Source organism: Ambystoma mexicanum, chromosome 4p (genome assembly GCF_040938575.1).
Source record: "Ambystoma mexicanum isolate Mex_15411 chromosome 4p, UKY_AmexF1_1, whole genome shotgun sequence".
NCBI lineage: Eukaryota > Metazoa > Chordata > Amphibia > Caudata > Ambystomatidae > Ambystoma > Ambystoma mexicanum.
In genome coordinates this window covers 839,539,563-839,561,959 of record NC_090927.1, presented here as the reverse complement: position 1 = coordinate 839,561,959, position 22,397 = coordinate 839,539,563, and positions in this window count along the sequence as shown.

The following is a 22,397-nucleotide window of genomic DNA, read 5'->3' as shown; positions in this document are numbered from 1 at the left end:
GGTTATTTCATACTCCGAACTGGAAGAAGGCCAACCTGATTCCAGTTTTTAAAAAGGGAGAGAGCTACCAAGTCATTACTGTCTGCTCACATTAACAGACTCTCACAGACCCTAACAGACCCCACCTCAACAAGCTACTCAGCTTGCATTGAATGAGTGGGCTACAGAGAAAAGGCTGCTCTCTCCAAATCAGACAGTATTCCATAAAAGCTTTGGTACCTTGTTTAATATCTCTCCTTCCCTAATGTGTAGAAATTATTTTTCTGCTCCTTCTAATCCAAGTGTATGAGTTGTGCTTGACCAGATTGGGTCTCATCCTGATTCTCTGGGGAACTTTGTACATAGTCATACCACAGATTCCGTTAGTAGGGTCAGCCAATCAGGAAAGGTGACATCTTGGAAACAGCCTAATCAGGTTTACAGTGTTTTTTAAGGCATCTAATGGAAGGGAACAATAGTTGGAACACCTTGATTCACATTCACCTTTGGGGCCTGAAAGACATCATAATATGTGTTTTGATTGACCCATGAACACACAAAACAGAGACCAGACTTTTGAAGCTTTAATTGAAAGTGTATTGTTTGAAAATCAGCATACGGTGTTGAACAGATCCAATACTCTACCTCTACTCAGTGCCATCCCAAAATTAAGGGCAATCACTTTGGGAGACATAGATCGGATTGATTGTATTGATCACTTTTGAACAGACATGGCAGTTATTTTCTTTAGATCAAAGATGATATTTGACACTTTCATAAATGACGTCCCCAATGTTCATGCATTCAGCTTGGACTTAACACCCTATATGGATAGGGTTTATTTTTGGGGCAAATTGAATGAGGGGACTCAGGGTGTGCCCCTGCCGTATGAGATGGTGATCTCTATGTATCCTAATCAGGCTTTAGAATATAGGATTTACATTACTAAGAACATAACTGCGGTAGAACAGATTAAAGACTGGTCGTGGATCACTGGTGCATTATGCCCTGATGACCAGGACAGGGCCCCCTATTTCTTCTAACATAATTCCAGCTTGCTATCCTTTCTTTATTGGAACAACCATGGGCGTATTCATTTGTGAACACATCATATAGTTGGCCAATTTATAAGAACCCATTTTATTATCTCGCTGTAGGAAATATGTCTCACGCAAATGCCAGTAACAGAATGATTTGTATCTAACTTTCAGACAGTCAAAAAAGGCAAGTTTGGCCGCCCCTTTGGTGGCCTCTTAGCTTTGGTGAAATCATGTAGATTTGTGTTGGTGTTTATAAATGTCTAAATGTTAGTTTTGTCATTTTGGCCAACCTCATCAGATGTACCACAGAAAAAACCCTTGACATCTTGATTGGTAACGTCTATTGGCATACTGGAATTGGTCACTTGTATGTGTTTATTGATCAAATCCTGGAGCGTGCAAATGATTGGCGGGATAGATGGGCTGAGGGACAAATACTTTTCTCGGGTGACATAAATGCTGCATGTTTGACTACAGACATTACCTAGGGATTATCCTAAAGATGTCTGGGAAGGAATTCTATGGTCAAGTGTTATCAAAACATCTTAGAGGAATGGGCCGTACTATGGTAAATGGTGCTGAAGAGGATGACATTCCAAATAAGTTCACCTGATCCAAAGGCCCTTCCCATTCCTCGCTTGATTATATATTCATCAACAGTGACCATTGTACCCTGACTGCAGAGTTGGAGATTAGCAGGCTGGTTGGTATCAATCCCATATGTGTTGCCAGTGGTCTCTGTACTAATACTGCTGGTAATGCGGTGTTGTTGAATCCTTGCACAATTAATCATATGAATGAAACTGCTGCTACTTATTTAAGCCTTACTTCTTTAGATTGGCAGTATAATACATTATCTGTGGATAATTACGATGGCTTTATAGATAATCGAATAGACTACTGTTTTTCTACTGATAGAATGTGAATGCGGGCCAGGAAAAGAAGCAGGTCCATTCCTTTGACCTTGACGTAGCAGCACGGAAAAGGGACATGAGAGCGCAGATAAGAGCCATCTCTAGGTCTAGGGATTTGTTATTAAAACGAAAGATAACTTATACTAAAAAAGTGAAGCAGTCTCACAAAAATTGCCTCAATGGAAATCCGCCCTAAGAAGCCAGAAGGATGCTGAGCATATGCTGCTAGCACTGCTTAATAGAAATTTCCAGGCATTCTGGAAACTAATAAACGACCCGGAGAACGCTCCTCGGATAAATCAATTGAATCCTGTATCCGAACATGTATGGGTGGCACATTATCAATCTCTGTTTGCTCATCCAGAGGGCCATGGAAACAGTGACCCTGAGGTAATGCCTCATCCCAGGACAGATTGGCACCTGCATGTAGAACGTGATATAATCGAGGAGATAATAATGAAAATCAACACTTCTCGGGCCCCTGGACCAAATGAATTATCCAATGTATTTTGAAAGGGAGCCCAGGGATTTGGGCACTTATTCTATCTATACTATTGAAGTACATTGTTCTCTCAAATAAATTCCCCAAACCTTAGTCTACTGCTTACATCCTGCCAATATAAATGTCTACCGCTTACCTCCTGCCAATATATAAAAAAAGGCCCTCGGCAAGACCTGTTGAACTATCGCACAGTTGCCATCCTCGATGCCGACAGCAAGGTCTGTACGATAAAAGAACATGCAGGATGTGTAAACTTGAAGTAGAGACTGTGAGGCATATATTCACTACCTGTCCCCTTCTCTATAATATATATGTTAAGGCTAATGTCTACTTTGCAAGTGAATTCTCATCCATACAGGTGGACCAATTTTGGAGTATGATGTTCTCGGGAGAATCACTTGCCATTACATTGGCTGTGTATGCCTAGATAGACTTGTGAATTTGTAAAACAATGTTCTTATGTATTGGAATGTTTGATAGACTGTGGTATTATATTCTATGCATTTATTGTGTTTTATCTTTCTTATGTGATGTATGAAAGTCTAATATGTCTGTTCTTATACTGACATTTTGTAATTCTGAATTTATTTTGACTGTGTAAAGGTTGATATGAAACCAAATACACGATAAAAAAAAGAAAGAAAATGTTACAGTTAATTATTATTATTATTTATTCACTGTGTTTTAGTTCATCAAGAACTTTTCAAAGGAAATACAAACATTTCATCTTAATAATAATTTAAGAAATTCGAAAAACATATTATTAAGTACACAAATGTCAACACCAAAACCTTAAAGGTCTTATAAATGCTTCACAATATTTGTCTACAGATGGTAAAGTGCCATGTGCATTGAGACCCAGTCAGTATTAAAGCAGAAGTCTTGGGTTTTAATCATCTCACAATTTTGTACAAATCCTCCTAAAATACACATTTATTGCATGTCCAATTTTGCGCACTCTGTAAACACGTGCCTAGTGGTTTCTCTCTTTTCATGAACCTTACATATTCAACAAAACCTTTCTTCAGAGGTCAATTTGTTGGTGCGTAGTAAGAGTCATAATCTACGCACCGCTGGATCCGAGGACTGAAGTAAATAGGGCAGAGGCTTCTTCTAATAATTAGTAACCATGGTTAATCAATTTAGACATATGGGCATAATTGTTGCCCCAATCCAATCTGGCCAATCTTCTTTCAAAGTCTCTAAACTTTTCCCACGCTCAAAACATGGGACCCAATTTATGTCCTCAAAAATATAATTTCACTTCTGGTAATTACAACCCTTAAGAATTGACTCGGCCTCCGAATTATCGCCAATTCTGGTTAGCAACAGGCATTTAGGCATACTTATAGACTTAAGGAAATGTTTGCCTCTCTTTTTTTAATGCTAAACCTCTCAATGATATAATACCAAGTTCAAGTTGCAGCTATTCCATTGCGTTGGACCTGGGAAGGCCCAAAATACCAAACCAGAAAAAACCTTCTAGCTTATTAAGCCACTTCAGGTCCCTCATGGCTAAAGCATCAGTCTGTATAACAGGGAGGGACAAAAACCACTGCATGTACACAGTTAACATACCATCCAAAAAATAGCATGCAAATTGTCCTGCAAACTTCCTTATTAAATGGGTGAGTTGCTTAACTTTCCTGATTTTTGTTTCTCTTACGGTGGTGTAAATTATGCGATTGCACATTTCAAGACCCAAATAAGTATAGGTGTAAGTATACTCAATCATACCCAAAGCAGTAGTCATACCAAACTTGTTAGCTTTCTATGCTGTTACTAACGTTACTCTGGTTTTACCAAACTTGAAGGTTAATCTGTTCTCACCAATATATGCACCTAATTCATTCAACATAGCTTGAATAGGTCTGATCAAATAGAACAAGTTCATCTGCATATAACATCACCCTAATTTCAGAGGGCAGTTGGTTTTTAATTTCAGACATGCCGGCAAATCGGCTATATATACGTTGAAAAGCAGGGGAGCCAGCTCGCATCCCTGCTTGACTCTCCTGTTTACAGCCAGTGAGCCTGATAAAGCACCACCATTACCCAGATGCACTTTGGCTTTTGTGTTAGTGTGCAGTGATATCATAATTTTCATCGCCAGACCTGGCACCCCCAGTTTCACATTTATCTCCGTAAGATTTCACAGTTGACCTGGTCAAACGAGGAGCAAAAGTCCACATAGGTAATATAAATAGGGGGTCCCTGTCTTTGTCCTGTCTGCAATATTAAGGCATGTAAACACCTTACATTGTGGGTCGTGGCTGATCCACCTTTTTTAAACACTTGCACCAGAATAGACTACTGCCAAGAGCCTGGAACACCTCACTCCAAACAAACCTTTTGAACGGAAGAGACAGAGGTGAGGCCAACCATCTGGATCCTTCTTTAAAATAGCATTACAAAGGTCGTTTGGGCCAGGGGCCCTAGAGGTTTTCAATTGTCCTATTTCTGCACATAGGTCTTCAAACTCGAACTTCATAGACCAGAGTGCTTTTCCTTTGCTTACAGGGCCATAGGGATCAGCCGGGGAAAACATGTTAGCCTCAATATATTACTTTCAAGACTCTTCAGAAATAGGATTCAGCATATGATCACTCTAGGTGCTCCTTGCCAACGTTAGAACTTGCCAAATTGTGCGGGAATTTTTACTCCTCAAAGCCCCAAGCACACGCTGCCTGTTTGAATTAGTACATGCAGCTTTGTGCTTTTTGAGACAGTTATAGTAATTGTTCTCAACCATCTTAATCTCATAGAGGATAGAATGCGCTGGACATGCGCTTATCTTTATTTGTCTCATTTGTCTCTGAATTTCCTGCTTTGCATCACAGATTTCAACATCGAAAGAGCGTGATGATAATTTGTCAGAGACAGCTTGTGGGTTGCCCTTAACTATCCCTACACTTTGAGTCATATTATGAAGCCAAGCTTAAATCTCTGTGGCGGTATAGTTGGCAAAGGTATTTAAATCACTAAGGACCCTATTCTGGAGAGCCATTCATGCCCTCTTTATGTTTGCGTAGGACCAGCAAAGGCAATTTACCTGCATGATTTTCATCTGCTTCGCGAAGCTCAAAGACTTTTGGAGGTTCAAGATTTAAATTCAAACTTAAACTAAGCAGAGCATGGTCGCTATAGTGGTTAGGAATCACCTTCAAGTCGTATACACATTCTAACACAGCATTGTTTAAAAAGTAATAGTAAAGGGTTGCCCGCTTGGATCCCAAATACCAAGTTTCCTTCCTCGTGCCATCACCTTTAGTCTGACCATTTACGACCATTAGTTCCCATTCTTTCAAATATTTTAGCCAGTGTAACTCCTGCAGATTACTTTTCTTCTGGAGCATCTCACTACTGCCAACAACATACTAGTGATATACAGATGCAGTACACTCACCACAACGTGCAGTGATATGGCCACCAATCAACAAAACATCACAGTCAGGTACAAAGCCCTACGTGGTTATGGTCGTGTCTATGAAGTCAAAGATTTCCTCAGTCTTCTCTTCACCCGGTGGGGGGGTGGGTTCATAGATGTTAAATAACAGCATATGTTTATCTGAAGGACCGGTTTTATGTCTAGCCTCAACCGACAAAACATTGGTTTGGTTTGGTTTGGCTTTTTTATTTGTATAGCGCAGCCGAACCCTGGGGTAACTGGGTGCATTAGACTTGTAGAGCAACATGGGTTACAAAAGGTTGCACATGCGAATAACAGAATAAATAACATGAGGACCAGGTTATAGGATGGTCCGTTGCATTGGAATCAACAAAGGTAACAAACTAGACCTGGTTACAGATTGGTCCGCGGCTATGGATAACACAAAATTGACAGAGTTAAAGAATTTGCAGAGGGCAAGTTAAATTGCCAGAAACATCAATAGGTGTCACTAATGAGGAGTGTAATTATTGAGTCACCCCAATCAGCAAACCACTTACTCCCTTTTTTTGCAGGTGCATGATACACAGAGTATAACCATCAATTTGAGATGACACAGTCAACCACGTTTCTTGCAGCATAAATATATGAAATTCGAAGAGGCAATTTAATGAAGATTCCGAGATAAAAAAAGTGAGAGTGCCCCCTGGTATTCCAGCTGGCTACTCCACATATTCATCTAGAGGAATCCTCAATATCGTTCATTGCACTCGTAAGCCTTTTCCATTCCCGTATGTTATCGTAATTGGGGTTATTAGGCAAGGGAACTCCAGGAGCACAAACAGGGCTGATATTGTTCGTGGGCGTCTTACAATGAATACAACAGGTGTTCACCTTGCTAAAGCATATTTCCTTGTCCAGTTTGAAAGCAAGGAAGAAAAGTGATTCATGTTGAGATCGTATCATAGCCGCAGTCTCTTGAAGGGAGCAATGGTGTCCAGGCAAACTTTCAAATTTTTTTTTTAAATGCCATTCTTTCGAAAGACAATTTATTTGAAAAAAATTTGAAAGGTTGCCTTTCGAAACTTGAGTTAGGGTTAGGGTTGGGGCTTGGGTTAGGGTTGGGGGTGGGAGGGTGGCGTGGGGGTTGTGGGGGCTGGGAGGAAACCCCCCCAAAATACACTAAGGGCCTCATTATAACCCAGGCGGTACAGGGTTAATGGTGCCGGTAAAGGTGCCGGCGCCGTCAACCCCGTTATCTCCTGTTTACGAGGTCCCTCGCGGGACCCGGTCTGCACGTCTGGTTTCACCAGATGTGCAGAGCGGGTCCTGCGAGGGGAGGAGGGAGCAAACAACGGGCCGCTCGTAATCGGCCCGTTGTTTGCTCCCTCTCCCATTCAGCCCTATGGGGACTGAAATGGGAATGGGGAAGGTCCGGGCCCGGGTTCCTAGAAAGAGGAATTACCGGGCCCTCCGAACTAGGAATGCCCCGGTAATTCCTCATTCTGGGAATCTGGACCCAGACGCGATTTCGGGGGCAGCCAATAGCGGCATGTCTACCGCCGAGATCGTAATGAGACCCTAAATCCTTGAAACGTTACATGGAGCTGTCCAGTGCTGAAATTACAGCCCTGGACAGCTCCTTCTAACGTTTCAACGTTACCAAAAAAAAGCATTGAAATGCTACTTTTAACATGTAAAAGTGCATTTAAATTGAAACCAATCCATGACTATTGTCGACGGATTGGTTTTGAAAGAAATGCACTTTGTATGTTAAACATAGCATGTGACAACTTTTGTTTTCGAAACTTTTGTTTCGAAACTTTCGTTTTTCGAGTATTTTGATTCGAAACTATGACTATGAACCTGGAGCAATGTATATGAGATATGTTATCACTAGCATCCCCCAATGGATCAATAAAATCAAAGTCACTAAAAGCTTTGAAGCCAATTGAGCAGATTCCTGTGGCATAGAACTCAGGCTCAAATTGTCTGGCGCTTTACAGGGATTGCCATTTCTTGAGTCTTTGTCCTTAATTAACCAACTAGTCAAAGTGCGCAAGTTTTGCTGGAATAATTTTTTTCCACCTAGATTCCTTTTTCCTGCCTTTCTTTGAATAGTGGTCATTTGTGCATCTGTTACGAATGCAGAATTTAGAGGTAAACAATTTGAGTCTTGAGGCGGAGGAGAAGAGCCCTGCTGTGCTGCGTTTGGCTTTTCCTCATCCTTCTTTCCTTACGTGAAGGATAGTTTAGGGGAGAAGCGGACGACTGCTCCATAACATTCAAGTCGTTTCCACATCTTGCAAGCCAATTACGAAAGGAGCATTTACTAATTGCAACTCAGCCTGTTTGCTGGGTAATTGTCTCTCAGGATTTGTGCTTCAACAAGTCATTCAGATGCACAATAGCCTCCCCTTGTCCTTTCACTTCCTCATGAATGTACCCACAAAGTTTTAATAATATTTGTATGGCAAAATGAAGCACCTCTTTACCAGTGGTGGTACCTCTTTTTGCCCTGTTATCTAGATTACTGAGTATGGAGGCGGTCACTTTAGAACCTATACTGTGAGTCACTTGTGAGCTACAAACAGATTCTAAACTTAAATTAGGCGATGCGGATAAACGTTGATGTGTGTGTTATAAAAAAGTAGGGTTAGATATGTCATTTTGAGAGGTAACTTTGACTCCTCCAGTATTTGTCTCGGAATTGCTTGTAAGTGTACCATTACCATCTCGTAAAGAGTAACAAAGTTCAAGCAAGGAGTTGTTATCAATATCGTACAATGAACGATTAATGTTCCTGTGCTGAGGTTGTCCTGTGGACGTTATGGGCTCTTTTTGTGCATACTGGAGCTGGGAGTGATCGAGTAATAGTCCCTGGAGTTATTTCCTTCCCATGTGTAATGTGATCCTCTGCCTCAGCTGATGCAGTCCTTTCGGTCTCATTTCTCTTGCAGTATGGTTTTGCTTTCCGAAAGTTGTAATTCCTAGACTTACCTGGTATAGCGGGAAGTGAGTAAAAACGATTGAGAACAGATGGACAAAATGTCATGATTATCGAGAAGAGCTTTTTTAATTTTGTTCCCGTGAGGTGGGTGCTAGGAGATATCCACTAAGTTCATATAGGTCTGCTTACCTTCAAAGACCACAAGGAAGTGGGGTGGCAATCAATGTGGGGTGCCACCCGCCAATCACCAGATCTTTGACGGAGCACAGATCGACCACTTCAAACTCAATCTGCTGTTCCGTGCAGGGCTATGCGCTGTGTGTGAGGTTATGTAGCCTTGCACAGCCCATTGTGCAACTCTCTCCGCCTCCAACTGCAAAGATGGATGAAAGACTCCTGTTAGACTACAGACTGACCACTTGCTGCTCCTTTACAGTTAAGGAAAGTAAAACTGGTCTTGTTTCATTGAGTTAGATTTTTATTAACTATTTTTGCACTGAAGGCTAGAGACAATGATGTCTGTGGGCCACAACATGGATAAAAGTATTTAAGGTCCCCTCCCAAACAGCATAACATACTTGTCAAACATGTTGACTCTATTCAAATTATTTACTACTGTGATTCAAAAATAATTCTGAACCCATTATAAATCGATCATCCACTAGAATATTTTCTAAATGTCTACATAACTCGTTTCTAAAGTAACAGAATAATACCAGTAACATATATTTGTCCCTCGCCGTTAGTAGACAGGCTCTACAAATGCAAACAAAGTTCTTTGGGGGCAGGTGTGTTTGAGTGGAATGATGTCTTTGAACCGGGATTACCGACCCAGCCCTTTAAGATGAGGTAGCCATACTTTGAGATGGATGGGGATGCAGAAGAAACTCAAGCATCAATAATCAGACTAACTCAGAAAACTGCCAAAGGTTAGACTGTTTAAATGTCAATTATCTAAAACAGGGAGTACAACGGACATCAATGGACATCTCACAGCATGATCTCGAAGCATTTCATAAAAAACATGAGTTATATAACAGAAATGTGTCATTACTGATGTCAACCTACGTGGCAACCTACAAAAACCTATTGGCAAAAGTGATGGGGTCTAAGGGAATATCTAGGTATACGTTAGATACTAGTCTAAGAGTGTGATAGAGTTTTTAATGTCAGGTGGGGCAACTAAACCCACCCATCAACCAGGTCACTATGAACATCACTAAATACATAACGTCCCATTGGTTACACAAACTATAGGGCCCTTAACTACGCGACCCTCTATAATTGGTCGACATCCTTACATCCGTCAGTACTTTTCCACCTACGCAAGCAGCACACAGGCTGGTCTCCACGGGCTGGTGGGTTGTGCCTTGACCATCACTTCCCACCAATTAGCATATCATCTATCATCACCTCAGTGGTCTGCATGTTAATTAAGGCTTTGAACTTGGCCTTGAAAATGTTCCTTGCTCTAAGGAATAAGCGGGAGTAGAGGCATGCTCTGTTTCCTTGCATAGGTGTGGTTCATCATGATTGTCCATTTTGACCCCTCCATGTGACTGAAGACCATGAATTTGATCTCTTGATGTATTTAAAATACTATTATTTAATGGACCTCTGATGTCTTCCTTGTTTCCAAGTACGTCTTCTGAATAGGAGTTTGTTCTTTCAGACGTTTGTAGCTAATCTCTGATCATTCAAGCTCAAAGCAGCCTTGGCTTCTTGGGGCTGGTCCAGCCTCTCCCTTTCCGTGATTCATTCCTGTAATTTAATTGCTTTTTTACGGCAACACACTGGAAAAGGTTTTCTTTTTTCTGGTCCAGCTCTGCTGTAGTGCATAGTGGAATCGTCCATAATTCACTCACTCCTATATACATGGGTTGGCGCTTGCCACAATCTATTTACTTCATATCCAGCCTCAAGAATACTTTGCCTGCTTGCATTTCTTTGCATCTGTACACGTGTAAAATAACTTGATATCTTCATCATGTCTGTAACATAAACATCTTCATCTTGATCCCGAAATGTTACTTATCTTGGATACTTTCTTGATGTTTATAGAATATCTATGTTCTCTTGTCTCTGCATCTCTTTTGGGTGCGTCAGCCTTGGTTTGTGTGATGTCACCAATCTGCTCTTTTGCTCATTTTTTCACACATCTTCTGGTATTTCATTCAAATGACCATAATACTGTCGTGTATGCAGGTATGGTTTTCTCAATGGGAACCTTGCTTCCAGGATTCTCCCTGGTATTGGTATTTTTACTGGTACTGCACGCACTTCACAATCTGGTTCCCAACATATAGGGAACATTGGCGAGATGCTTGAGGTGGGGGTACTTGGCTTCTTCTTTACATCTTAGTAAATGGTGACACCTGGGCATAAAATCACATAGCCAGGACTCCAGTACTGGAGGCAACATTCCTGTGTAATGTCACCATGAACCATATCATCATGCCAGACATGTCTGGGCATTACTTGCTCATTGCATATTGAAGTGTGTGACAGCGATAAAGACATTTTCTGGCTTCGAAATCGACTATACTAATGCAGTTAGAAAGCGTCTTCTAGTCACTAAGCCAGTTCCAGTCCCATAATGTTACTGCAAGTGGCAAACATGTCATTGGTTGGAATCTATACTCCGAGACGCAAACATGAACACGTGCACATTTCAGCCCGGTCCTTATAGTGCTCTTTAGCAACCTCCATGTTTGCTGTGTTGCTGGGGTGGAAGCATGCAAGCAGGGATAGCTGGCAAGCACTGAGCTGCTTTGCTAGAGCAGTGACATAAGATCTGATGCAATCGTGGGAAGTTGTTTTCTTTCTTTTTTTTATTGAATGGGAAAGGGTTGCAGTCATGGAAAGTTATTTTTTGTTTTGTTTTGTTATTGTCTGGAACAGATGTTGGGTCTTAATCCTTAACCTGGGAGAGGTGGCCCTTTTGTGAGCCCGGAACACTGCTATTTCTGGCAGCCTTAATCATTTCTGCTATTGCGTGAGGAGCAAGACAACACCACCTAGTCCACTTTCACCTCTGTGGGCATCGATCCCATGACGTACTCCTATTTCAAGCACCTCTCAATAAACACCAACATTTTTCACATTGAGGCACCCTTTACATTAAGGCTCACCCCAAATCCAGCACTGCAGCGGTTGCTGGCTATCTCCTCTATGAACGCCACCGCACCCCTGCAATCTGGTGAAAGGTTTGTCCCTATCAAACAACAGTGAGAAATTCAACTTAACAATCACACCCTCCGAAACAAGTAGGCATCTGAACACCCTTGCGCCGCAGCAGGAATAGAGGTCGGGCGGCTTAAATTAAACTGCTGCAGCTCCTTGGGTACTCCAACCTAGTTAGTTGGTGACTTGAGTGGATCCTGTGGGGTGAGAATGAACATGTTCTGTTTGCTGGAGCAGGCTGGTTTAGGGACGGATTGGCAAAGGAAAATGAGGGGAAGGTGAACTGGTCTTACTTGCTTCTTCTGCCCCTCCTGCACTGGGACGTGCAAGAAGAGCATAAAGAGCTACAGGGGCTCTGCCCAGATCAGGAAATAGGCTGTGCCCTGTATCCTCCTCTACTAGTCCTCCTTCTGCTACTGAGCATACTCTGATATCACCAGGAGGCGTCCCTGCCTTGCTGCCATAGGCTGCACTTCACTGTTGGTCCTGCATCAAGTGCCCCTTCGGCTACACCTCCCATATCCCTAATTGGATGCATGAACATAAACAAATCATCAGAGTCTAAGCATGCACACAAGAAATTACTCGGCATTAGTGCACTCAACGCCCATGTCTGTGATGGCAATTGGCTAATCCGTGGGCCATGCAAACTGGTATAGCTGGCAGGTTAGCCAAGTGTCAATGCGACGGCCCGCGGGGCGTGGTCAGAAATCTCAGCGTGGCCCTCCATCTCTTCACAGGAGCACCATGCTAAGAGTACATGAAGACGCAGGCAGAGCTCTCAGCACGGCACTGACAGCAGCCCCCACCACCCACACCACGGTGCCGCCTCTTCCCCCAGACTGCACCTGACAGACACAGCCTGCGATCTTGAAAAACTCATCCCCAGCCTTCCACTATCTTTACCTTGTGGGTGGGCGATCACGCCCTCATCCCACCCACAGCACTCTTTGCTGGGCCACCCCTGGCGGACATGGTCCAGGCTCCCTTCAACCTTCACTCCAGGGCCGCCACTCCATTGCTTTGCCAGTCCAAACCCAGCAGTTATATATATGTATATCGGTATATACGTTCCCTTCATATTATAGATTTGGCATAATTGTATAGGGCCCGCAGGTTTTTTAGGAAATCAAGTTCATATGCTGTACAGCAGCAGTGCAGAGATTTTAAATGTGGCTTCTGAAAACATGGCCACCCCTGTGTATTATAACGCCGGGAAGAGGGCAATGACGGATAGGTTCTGTGCCCTGTTTGTCTACGAGATGATTTCCTTGAAGTCTGGTAATGAGTTGCATTTGGCAGGATTAATGAGTATTATAGTGGCAAATGGATGTTTGCACTTCACTTGTGTTCCATCACACGGTAACAGGGGGTTTCTGGTCCCTCAGAGGCCATAATTGGTGGCATTAATGCAGCTTTTAATTACACTTCCAAGGAAAAATGAATTGGAACCCAAACAAAAGTCGAGTGATAATTTCACGGCAGTTTCCGAAACAATGAGCATAGCATTTTGTATGCATTGTACCCTTTGCAAAACGGGGTATTTTTAATTGAATCTGGCCAGACGCGGAACACGGATTTACACCTCACCTATCTCTTCCAATTGCAGATGTGATGATGCAAGGTGTCATGCATAGTAACATAAGGGGGTCCTTGTTGTCCCCCTTACTGTTGTTAGGAGTGCACTATATTTATATGTCAGAGTATTTCACATGTGATTAGCATTCCTCCAGCTTCGATTAAAATGATCGTGTCCGATATATATGGGACACATTACCCCCTGCCATAATTACACATTACCCCCTGCCATACTTTAGAAGGATGTGCCAATCGCCATGGAATTCCGTGACCAAAGAGAGGAAAGAGGCCAACAGCTAAATTCCTTTATAAAGTCTCAGAACTCGGAGGTGACTTGCAATACCCTTTTTACATATGTTAGAGGGTATTTTATGCCTTATAATACATGGCTTGTCAAGCCATCTAATACTTGACATCTTGCTTAATCTAATGTACGAGATGTTCTATTTTTTATATATGAATCCTATAATCTGTTTAAAACACAATATTATGCAGCTTTTCACTTCTGCCACAAAAATAGTCCAATCAGTTAAGTACAATGCATCCAAAAACAGTATTTTAGTTTAAAAAAATGATAACATGCACACTGATTTTTGCTCACCTGTGTTAAACTCTAGATATGCACAAAACCTACTACCATAAACAGTATGTTAACAATTAATGGATCCGAAGTGTCACAGAGAGGTAACTTAGAAAAGAGGAATTTAAAAAGATATTCACAGCTTTAATTAAATGGCGCAGAGAAAGCTGGAATTCTTACCTGTGCTGGCTCAATTAGCAGTCATTGCGATATCACAACACAACAGTAATGACTGATTGCAATTGCAGTAGTGATGTCATTGTCAATTGTTCCATTACAGGTAGTGATGTGAAAACCATTCTGTAAAAAGGAAATGATCTACAGGCTTCAATACAGATATTGTAAGCTCCAATGTGTTATAAGATTGTGTTTTCTTTACTGCATTCCCTCCATCTAAGACAGAAATGTAGGAAAAGTATTTAAATAGTTTTGTCATGCTTGCCCTCTTTTGTTTAATGTCCAATGCCTTCTTGCCCACACCCTCAAATCAATTCAAATTCAGATTTATTTTGGAATCAATAATCAGTCATAAAACCATTTACCAAAGTATAAGAATCATACATATAAAACCATCAATCAAAAAAAAAAATAATAAAATATTATTAATATCATTTTATAACACTACATTCAATTCATGTAGCGTCCTTACTCGAAGTGTGAAAATCAAAAAACTTTGAACAGCAAACAGAAAAGGTGAGAATCAAAACATTCTTAACACCCTAAATATATATATTTTTTAAGAGATGGACACTATTCACCTGGCTTCAATATGAAATCAATATGAATGGTTATGTATTTTATGTAGAGCTGGCCCAGAGAAACAAGAGGGGATGGAATTATTGAGGTTTGTATAGTCTGGTCAAATCTAATTGAAGAATAAGCTGGTTGTAGTCTCCATTGTCCTTTATTCTGGTGGTCAGAATTGTTAGCACTGGCATGTACACTAGATTGGTCGTCAACTTCTATAATAGCCCGCATAGTCAACATAAGAAGAACTGTCCTTGCTCTAGTGTTAGAGGATTATACCCCCCAGACTACTTCGAAAAATGTCTGTCTGGTATTAGGGGGAGACGTCAATGCAAAATTGGGAGGAGGGCCGGGCAATATGCTGTATGAAGATATGGAGGATGTGGTGGCTGGGATTCCGCCTCCAATTATGATGGATTCTAGACTATGTGCAAAGGGCAGATGTTTTGGCACTACTTCTATGATTGAGGGATGCGTACCATGAATGGTCATCTTTGTGGTGACGTTCCAGGTAGGTTAACCTTCTCCTCTGCACTAGGTAGATGCACCATTGATTACATCTGTGTCCCAGTGACGTTTTGGGGCAAATTAATGGGGTTTAAAGTGGCGGATGATATCTGTAGTGACCAATTTCCTATTAGGCTCGACATTGGACTGGGCTACAGAGATGCTTCAGCTGTGCAAGTTTATCTTTGACTACACCCAGATGCAGGCTCACGTGGAACAATGATAGGAGGGAGGATCTATTGAGAAAGGCTGTCCAATCGAGTCCACATGAGTTAGAGATCATATTGTTGAGGACTAGGGAACAGAATCGTATTTTGAAGGTTTTTGGGTTATTATTGTGCAATCCGTCATTGGTGTTTATCTGGGCAGCGGGTAAAAGAAGGAAAGTACCAAGGGTGGGTTGGTTTGATCCTCATTGTACCAGAGCCAAGTCTCATTTACTCTCAGTATTGAAAAATCCTCTGGCCTCCAAACATTCCATTATACGTGCAAGTTCCCCTTTTAAGAAGGTTTTGGCCAGGAGAAAAAGGGTAATTGAAGATGAGACATGGGACACGTGGGTCAGAGCTTTCCAGGAAAATTGCATTAAACTTTTTGGGGAAATTGCAAATCAACGCCCGTTTTACAAATTCAATCGCAAGGTCCCAGTTTCTAATGTATCAGATATTGCCGGCTGAACCACCTTTCTTCTTAATACAGTGCACATCGAGGGAAGGTGAACTGTGTCCCTGCTACACTGGGCAGTATTAGGAATTTGGCAGAGGGGGGCATTGCTGCAAGGATTGTTTTTACAGTGGCTGAAATACCCAAAGCCATAGGTTGTCAGCGCTGCAATCGGGCTCCTGGACCCGACAATTTATTTTATTTTTTATTTATTTATTTTATTGGGCATTTGTAAGGTGCTTATACATAAAGAAAATTGTGTTTCAAAGCGCCGGAAGGGAAAGGGAAGGGAACAGGGGAAATAACAAGACAATGGAAAATTCAAACAGTCTTACTAGGCCTTGTAAATATTTGGATTGTGCAAGTGCAGGGAGAGAGAAGGGACAGGAGAAGGGGGTAAGTGCTAGACGGTCCACAGAGTAGTGAAGTGCCAGGGGATAGTTGCAAGGCAACAGGAAAGTGCAAGAAGAGTCAGTTGTGAAGACAAGTAAGTGTCAGGTAGTGACCTCAAGATGGAGGATCGGTCACCAGCCCAACAATAAGGGCAGACCTGTAAGGCAACAGGCCAAGGGTGGCCTGAAGGCAAGTGCAGGGGGAGGGCAGTTGCTGCGGGTGATCGGACAGAAGGCCATGGTCCAGAAGGACACATAATGGCCCAGGCCACCAATCAACAACTACTGTGTGGTTCAGTACGAGAGGGAGAGAGGGAAGGAGGAGGAAAAGAGGAATGTTTTGAGGTGTTTGCAGAACTTGAGGAGATCCCGCTCAAGACAGAGAGAAAGGGGGAGGCTGTTCCAGAGGAGGGAGCCAGATGAGGAGAGGGAACGGACACAGGAGCCGCAGGATTATAAGGATCTGGAAGGAGAGTATTTGGTGAAAGCAAGTTGCAAATAGCGTTGCCACCGGCCCCAGACAGCCTTATGGATAAAGCAGCAGAATTTAAATTTGATCCTTGCAGCAACCAGGAGCCAGTGGAGCGATGTTAGGGCTGGAGGGGGCAGATAGAAGAAGAAGGTAGAATAAGGAAGAGGCTGTTACAGTAGTCCACCCAGGAGAGTACCAGAGCTCTGGTGACATTGAGCTTCTGGGGGAAGTGGAGGATGCCCCTGAGGAGGTAGAGTTGAAAATGGGCCTTCTTGGCAAGGTCTAAGATGTGAGGAATGAAAGATAGAGAGGAGTCAAAGATAACTCCCAGGTTTCTGGCCTCAGAGGAAGGGGAGGGGGGAGAGCCCATTGAGGGTGGCCAGAGTGAAGGGAGAACAGAGGGAACAGGAGTCCCAATAAGAAGAATATCAGTCTTGCTGGCATTGAAACAGAGATCATTGGAGGTACACCAAGACTGGATAGTGGACAGGCAGTCAGCAATGACTGAGGAGGTTAGAAGATATGCAGAGGGTAGTCTGAAGAAGAGTTTGGTGTCGTCTCCAGAACACTGGATGTGTGGGGAAAAAGAGGAGATAAGGTGAGCAAGAGGAGCAGGATAGATGTTAAAGAGCCAAGGTGAGAGGACAGAGCCCTGGGGAATGCTACAGGTGGAGATATAGGTGGGTGAGGAGAAAGAACCCAGGGAAACCTAGGAGGGAAAGTTAGTGAGGAAGGAGGTCAGCCAGCTAAGTACCCGCTCCGAGATACCAACAGTATGGTGGAGCCGTTTTATGAGGATGGAGTGGTTCACCATGTCAACTGCAGAGGAGAGATCGAGTAGAATGTGAACAGCGGGTGAGTTGAAATCAATACATGTGAGCAATTCTTCATGGGTGTTCAGGAGAGCAGTTTCTGTGCCTCTGGATACTCGGAATCCAGATTGATGATCATGCAGGCAACCAATGAGCATGGTATGCTGGGTCAGTTGGGAGAAGACCAACTTCTCCAGAAGTTTCCCAAGGAAGGGATTGAGAGTGATGGGGCGGTAGTTAGCCGGACACGAGTCGTCAGCCGAAGCTTTTTCAGGAGGGGGCGCAATAGAGTGTGGTTCTGGATCATGTTCGGTTTCCATGAATTGCCCTCCGGGTTTGGTGAGTCTCTTGGCATGATTGCACGACTCGACACATGCCTGTGTTAGGAGTGGTGTTAATGGGAGATGCACAGATTCTTCCAAATTGAAGTTAGAGGTGCACCAGGGCTGTGTTGTGCCCCCCCTACTGTTCTATTTGTATATTAATGGTTTTTATTATCATCTATTCATATCTTCACCCGATGTCCCCAGGATGGGTGGTCGCCTTTGCTGAGCTTGGTGTATGCAGATAACACCATTTTAATTGTGCTTACCCTGATAGCTCTACAGAGGCTTATTTCCAGCTATGCTTGTTACATTGACAGCCTGGACCTGGTGGTCAATGCCGAGAAGTCAGCAGTGATGGCCTGTCATAAGGAAGGTGACCTGTGAAATTTAAGGTAATGTATGCAGGGACGATGTGATCGCCAGAGTTGATAACTTTGACTATTTGGGGGTCAGGTTATCTTCCAATTTTGGCCTGAACCCGCATGTGAGTAAACAGGCAGCCCATTTTAAGCAGGCAATGGGAGGTGTCATCAAGTCAATTGGCCTGTTTAGAGTAAATCCGGTCGACATGTTGATGAAATTGTATAGTGGCAAAGCAGCCTCTGTTTGTGTGGGTAGCAGCCTCTGGGATAGAGTTGTGTGGGTAGTCTAATGTTAATTGCATCCAAGTAGCGGAGAACCACTTTTTAAAAAGAATTCTGAGCCTACTTTCCTCTGATCCAAATTTTGGAGTATAGTTAGAATTGGGCTGCAAATTAATTGGGTATGTGATTTGCGTACAACCCGTTCTACATTGTCTCCGTCATGGTGCAATGAAAAAGTAGTCCTTACCCATGAGTTGATTAACCTCATGATTGACACAGATACTGGTGGAAAGGTTCTGTGGTTGAGTGAGATTAAGAAAAAATGACAGATCCTAACTTCACACATCTGTATCCACCCCCGAATGTCATATCTTGAGGGGAAATAAGACTGTTGAGCTGGCCGTTTTTATGATCATGTAGGGTTAATGAGAGAGAGCATTGAGCTGTTGAAACCCAAGAACAGAGGGCTAATGACTATCATGTCTTGTGGTATACTGAAGTATTTACTGTCGGCTGAGTCCCCAGCAGAGTGAGACATCATAACAAGGGCAAGGATTGATTGTGTTTTGTTATGGGCGGTGGTGGCAACATGGTCAGGGGATGATGCCAATCAGTATTGTCCTCTGCGTGATGCCCAATGCGAGGATCTCACCCATTTAAGATTCTTCTGTCCGGCTTAAGGGAGAGTGAGAGCTTCCTTGTTATGCCTTTTGCTGTGTGAACTGGGTTTTGCTCAATATCACCCTGCTTTGATTTCTTTTTTATAATGTGTCGACTCTCCTCATGCTGGATGGTCTCTGCTAACCTATCTAAAATCAGCACATTATATAAGAAAGTGTATGCTTAGGAATATGTCATGAAATGTGGTCTTGTATGGTTATTACAAAACAGAAAGGTGATGGCTGGAAGGTTTTGAATTAATCATAACCACGGGCAAAGCTCTGGGCAACCCTCCAGACCATTGTTTTTCAGCCTGCCAAGCCATTACAGAAGGGGAAAAACCATATGCAAATCAGGCTTGGTCCTACCCCAAAAGGGGCAGTCCAGCCCGAACTGCTAGGTCACATCCCTTCTGCACGAGACCACAAGCATCCCCAGACATGTTTCAGCCTTGTTGGGCATCATCAGTGAGGAGTAGCTTGGGTCTCTAGGCCCGGCAGACTCGGAACCCATGTCTGGGCATACCCGTCCCACTCGGGGTGACTTTTGCAAAACAGAAAGGTGATGGCTGGAAGGTTTTCAATTAATCATAACCACGGGCAAAGCTCTGGGCAACCCTCCAGACCATTGTTTTTCAGCCTGCCAAGCCATTATAGAAGGGGACAAACCATATGCAAATCAGGCTTGGTCCTACCCCAAAAGGGACAGTCCAGCCCGAACTGCTACGTCACATCCCTTCTGCACGAGACCACAAGCATCCCCAGACATGTTTCAGCCTTGTTGGGCGTCATCACTGAGGAGTAGCTTGGGTCTCTAGGCCCGGCAGACTCGGAACCCATGTCTGGGCATACCCGTCCCACTCGGGGTGACTTTTGCAAAACAGAAAGGTGATGGCTGGAAGGTTTTCAATTAATCATAACCACGGGCAAAGCTCTGGGCAACCCTCCAGACCATTGTTTTTCAGCCTGCCAAGCCATTACAGTAGGGGAAAAACCATATGCAAATCAGGCTTAGTCCTACCCCAAAAGGGGCAGTCCAGACCGAACTGCTAGGTCACATCCCTTCTGCACGAGACCACAAGCATCCCCAGACATGTTTCAGACTTGTTGGGCGTCATCACTGAGGAGTAGCTTGGGTCTCTAGGCCCGGCAGACTCGGGACCCACGTCTAGGCATACCTGTCCCACTCGGGGTGACTTTTGCAAAACAGAAAGGTGATGACTGGAAGGTTTTGAATTAATCATAACCACGGGCAAAGCTCTGGGCAACCCTCCAAACCATTGTTTTTCAGCCTGCCAAGCCATTACAGAAGGGGAAAAACCATATGCAAATCAGGCTTGGTCCTACCTCAAAAGGGGCAGTCCAGCCCGAACTGCTAGGTCACATCCCTTCTGCACGAGACCCCAAGCATCCCCAGACATGTTTCAGCATTGTTGGGCATCATCAGTGAGGAGTAGCTTGGGTCTCTAGGCCCGGCAGACTCGGGACCCACGTCTGGGCATACCCGTCCCACTCGGGGTGACTTTTGCAAAACAGAAAGGTGATGGCTGGAAGGTTTTGAATTAATCATAACAACGGGCAAAGCTCTGGGCAACCCTCCAGACCATTGTTTTTCAGCCTGCCAAAACATTACAGAAGGGGAAAAACCATATGCAAATCAGGCTTGGTCCTACCCCAAAAGGGGCAGTCCAGCCCGAACTGCTAGGTCACATCCCTTCTGCACGAGACCACAAGCATCCCCAGACAGGTTTCAGCCTTGTTGGGCGTCATCAGTGAGGAGTAGCTTGGGTCTCTAGGCCCGGCAACTCGGGACCCACGTCTGGGCATACCCGTCCCACTCGGGGTGACTTTTGCAAAACAGAAAGGTGATGGCTGGAAGGTTTTGAATTAATCATAACCACGGGCAAAGCTCTGGCCAACCCTCCAGACCATTGTTTTTCAGCCTGCCAAGCCATTACAGAAGGGAAAAAACCATATGCAAATCAGGCTTGGTCCTACCCCAAAAGGGGCAGTCCGGCCCGAACTGCTAGGTCACATCCCTTCTGCACGAGACCACAAGCATCCCCAGACATGTTTCAGCCTTGTTGGGCGTCATCAGTGAGGAGTAGCTTGGGTCTGCAGGTCCGGCAGACTCGGGACCCACGTCTGGGCATACCCGTCCCACTCGGGGTGACTTTTGCAAAACAGAAAGGTGATGGCTGGAAGGTTTTGAATTAATCATAACCACGGGCAAAGCTCTGGGCAACCCTCCAGACCATTGTTTTTCAGCCTGCTAAGCAATTACAGAAGGGGAAAAACCATATGCAAATCAGGCTTGGTTCTACCCCAAAAGGGGCAGTCCAGCCCGAACTACTAGGTCACATCCCTTCTGCACGAGACCACAAGCATCCCCAGATATGTTTCAGCCTTGTGGGGCGTCATCAGTGAGGAGTAGCTTGGGTCTCTAGGCCCGGCAACTCGGGACCCACATCTGGGCATACCCGTCCCACTCAGGGTGACTTTTGCAAAACAGAAAGGTGATGGCTGGAAGGTTTTGAAATAATCATAACCACGGGCAAAGCTCTGGCCAACCCTCCAGACCATTGTTTTTCAGCCTGCCAAGCCATTACAGAAGGGGAAAAACCATATGCAAATCAGGCTTGGTCCTACCCCAAAAGGGGCAGTCCAGCCCGAACTGCTAGGTCACATCTCTTCTGCACGAGACCACAAGCATCCCCAGACATGTTTCTGCCTTGTTGGGCATCATCAGTGAGGAGTAGCTTGGGTCTCTAGGCCCGGCAGCTCGGGACCCACGTCTGGGCATACCCGTCCCACTCGGGGTGACTTTTGCAAAACAGAAAGGTGATGGCTGGAAGGTTTTGAATTAATCATAACCACGGGCAAAGCTCTGGGCAACCCTCCAGACCATTGTTTTTCAGCCTGCCAAGCCATTACAGAAGGGGAAAAACCATATGCAAATCAGGCTTGGTCCTACCCCAAAAGGGGCAGTCCAGCCCGAAATGCTAGGTCACATCCCTTCTGCACGAGACCAAAAGCATCCCCAGACATGTTTCAGCCTTGTTGGGGGTCATCAGTGAGGAGTAGTTTGGGTCTCTAGGCCCGGCAGACTCGGGACCCACGT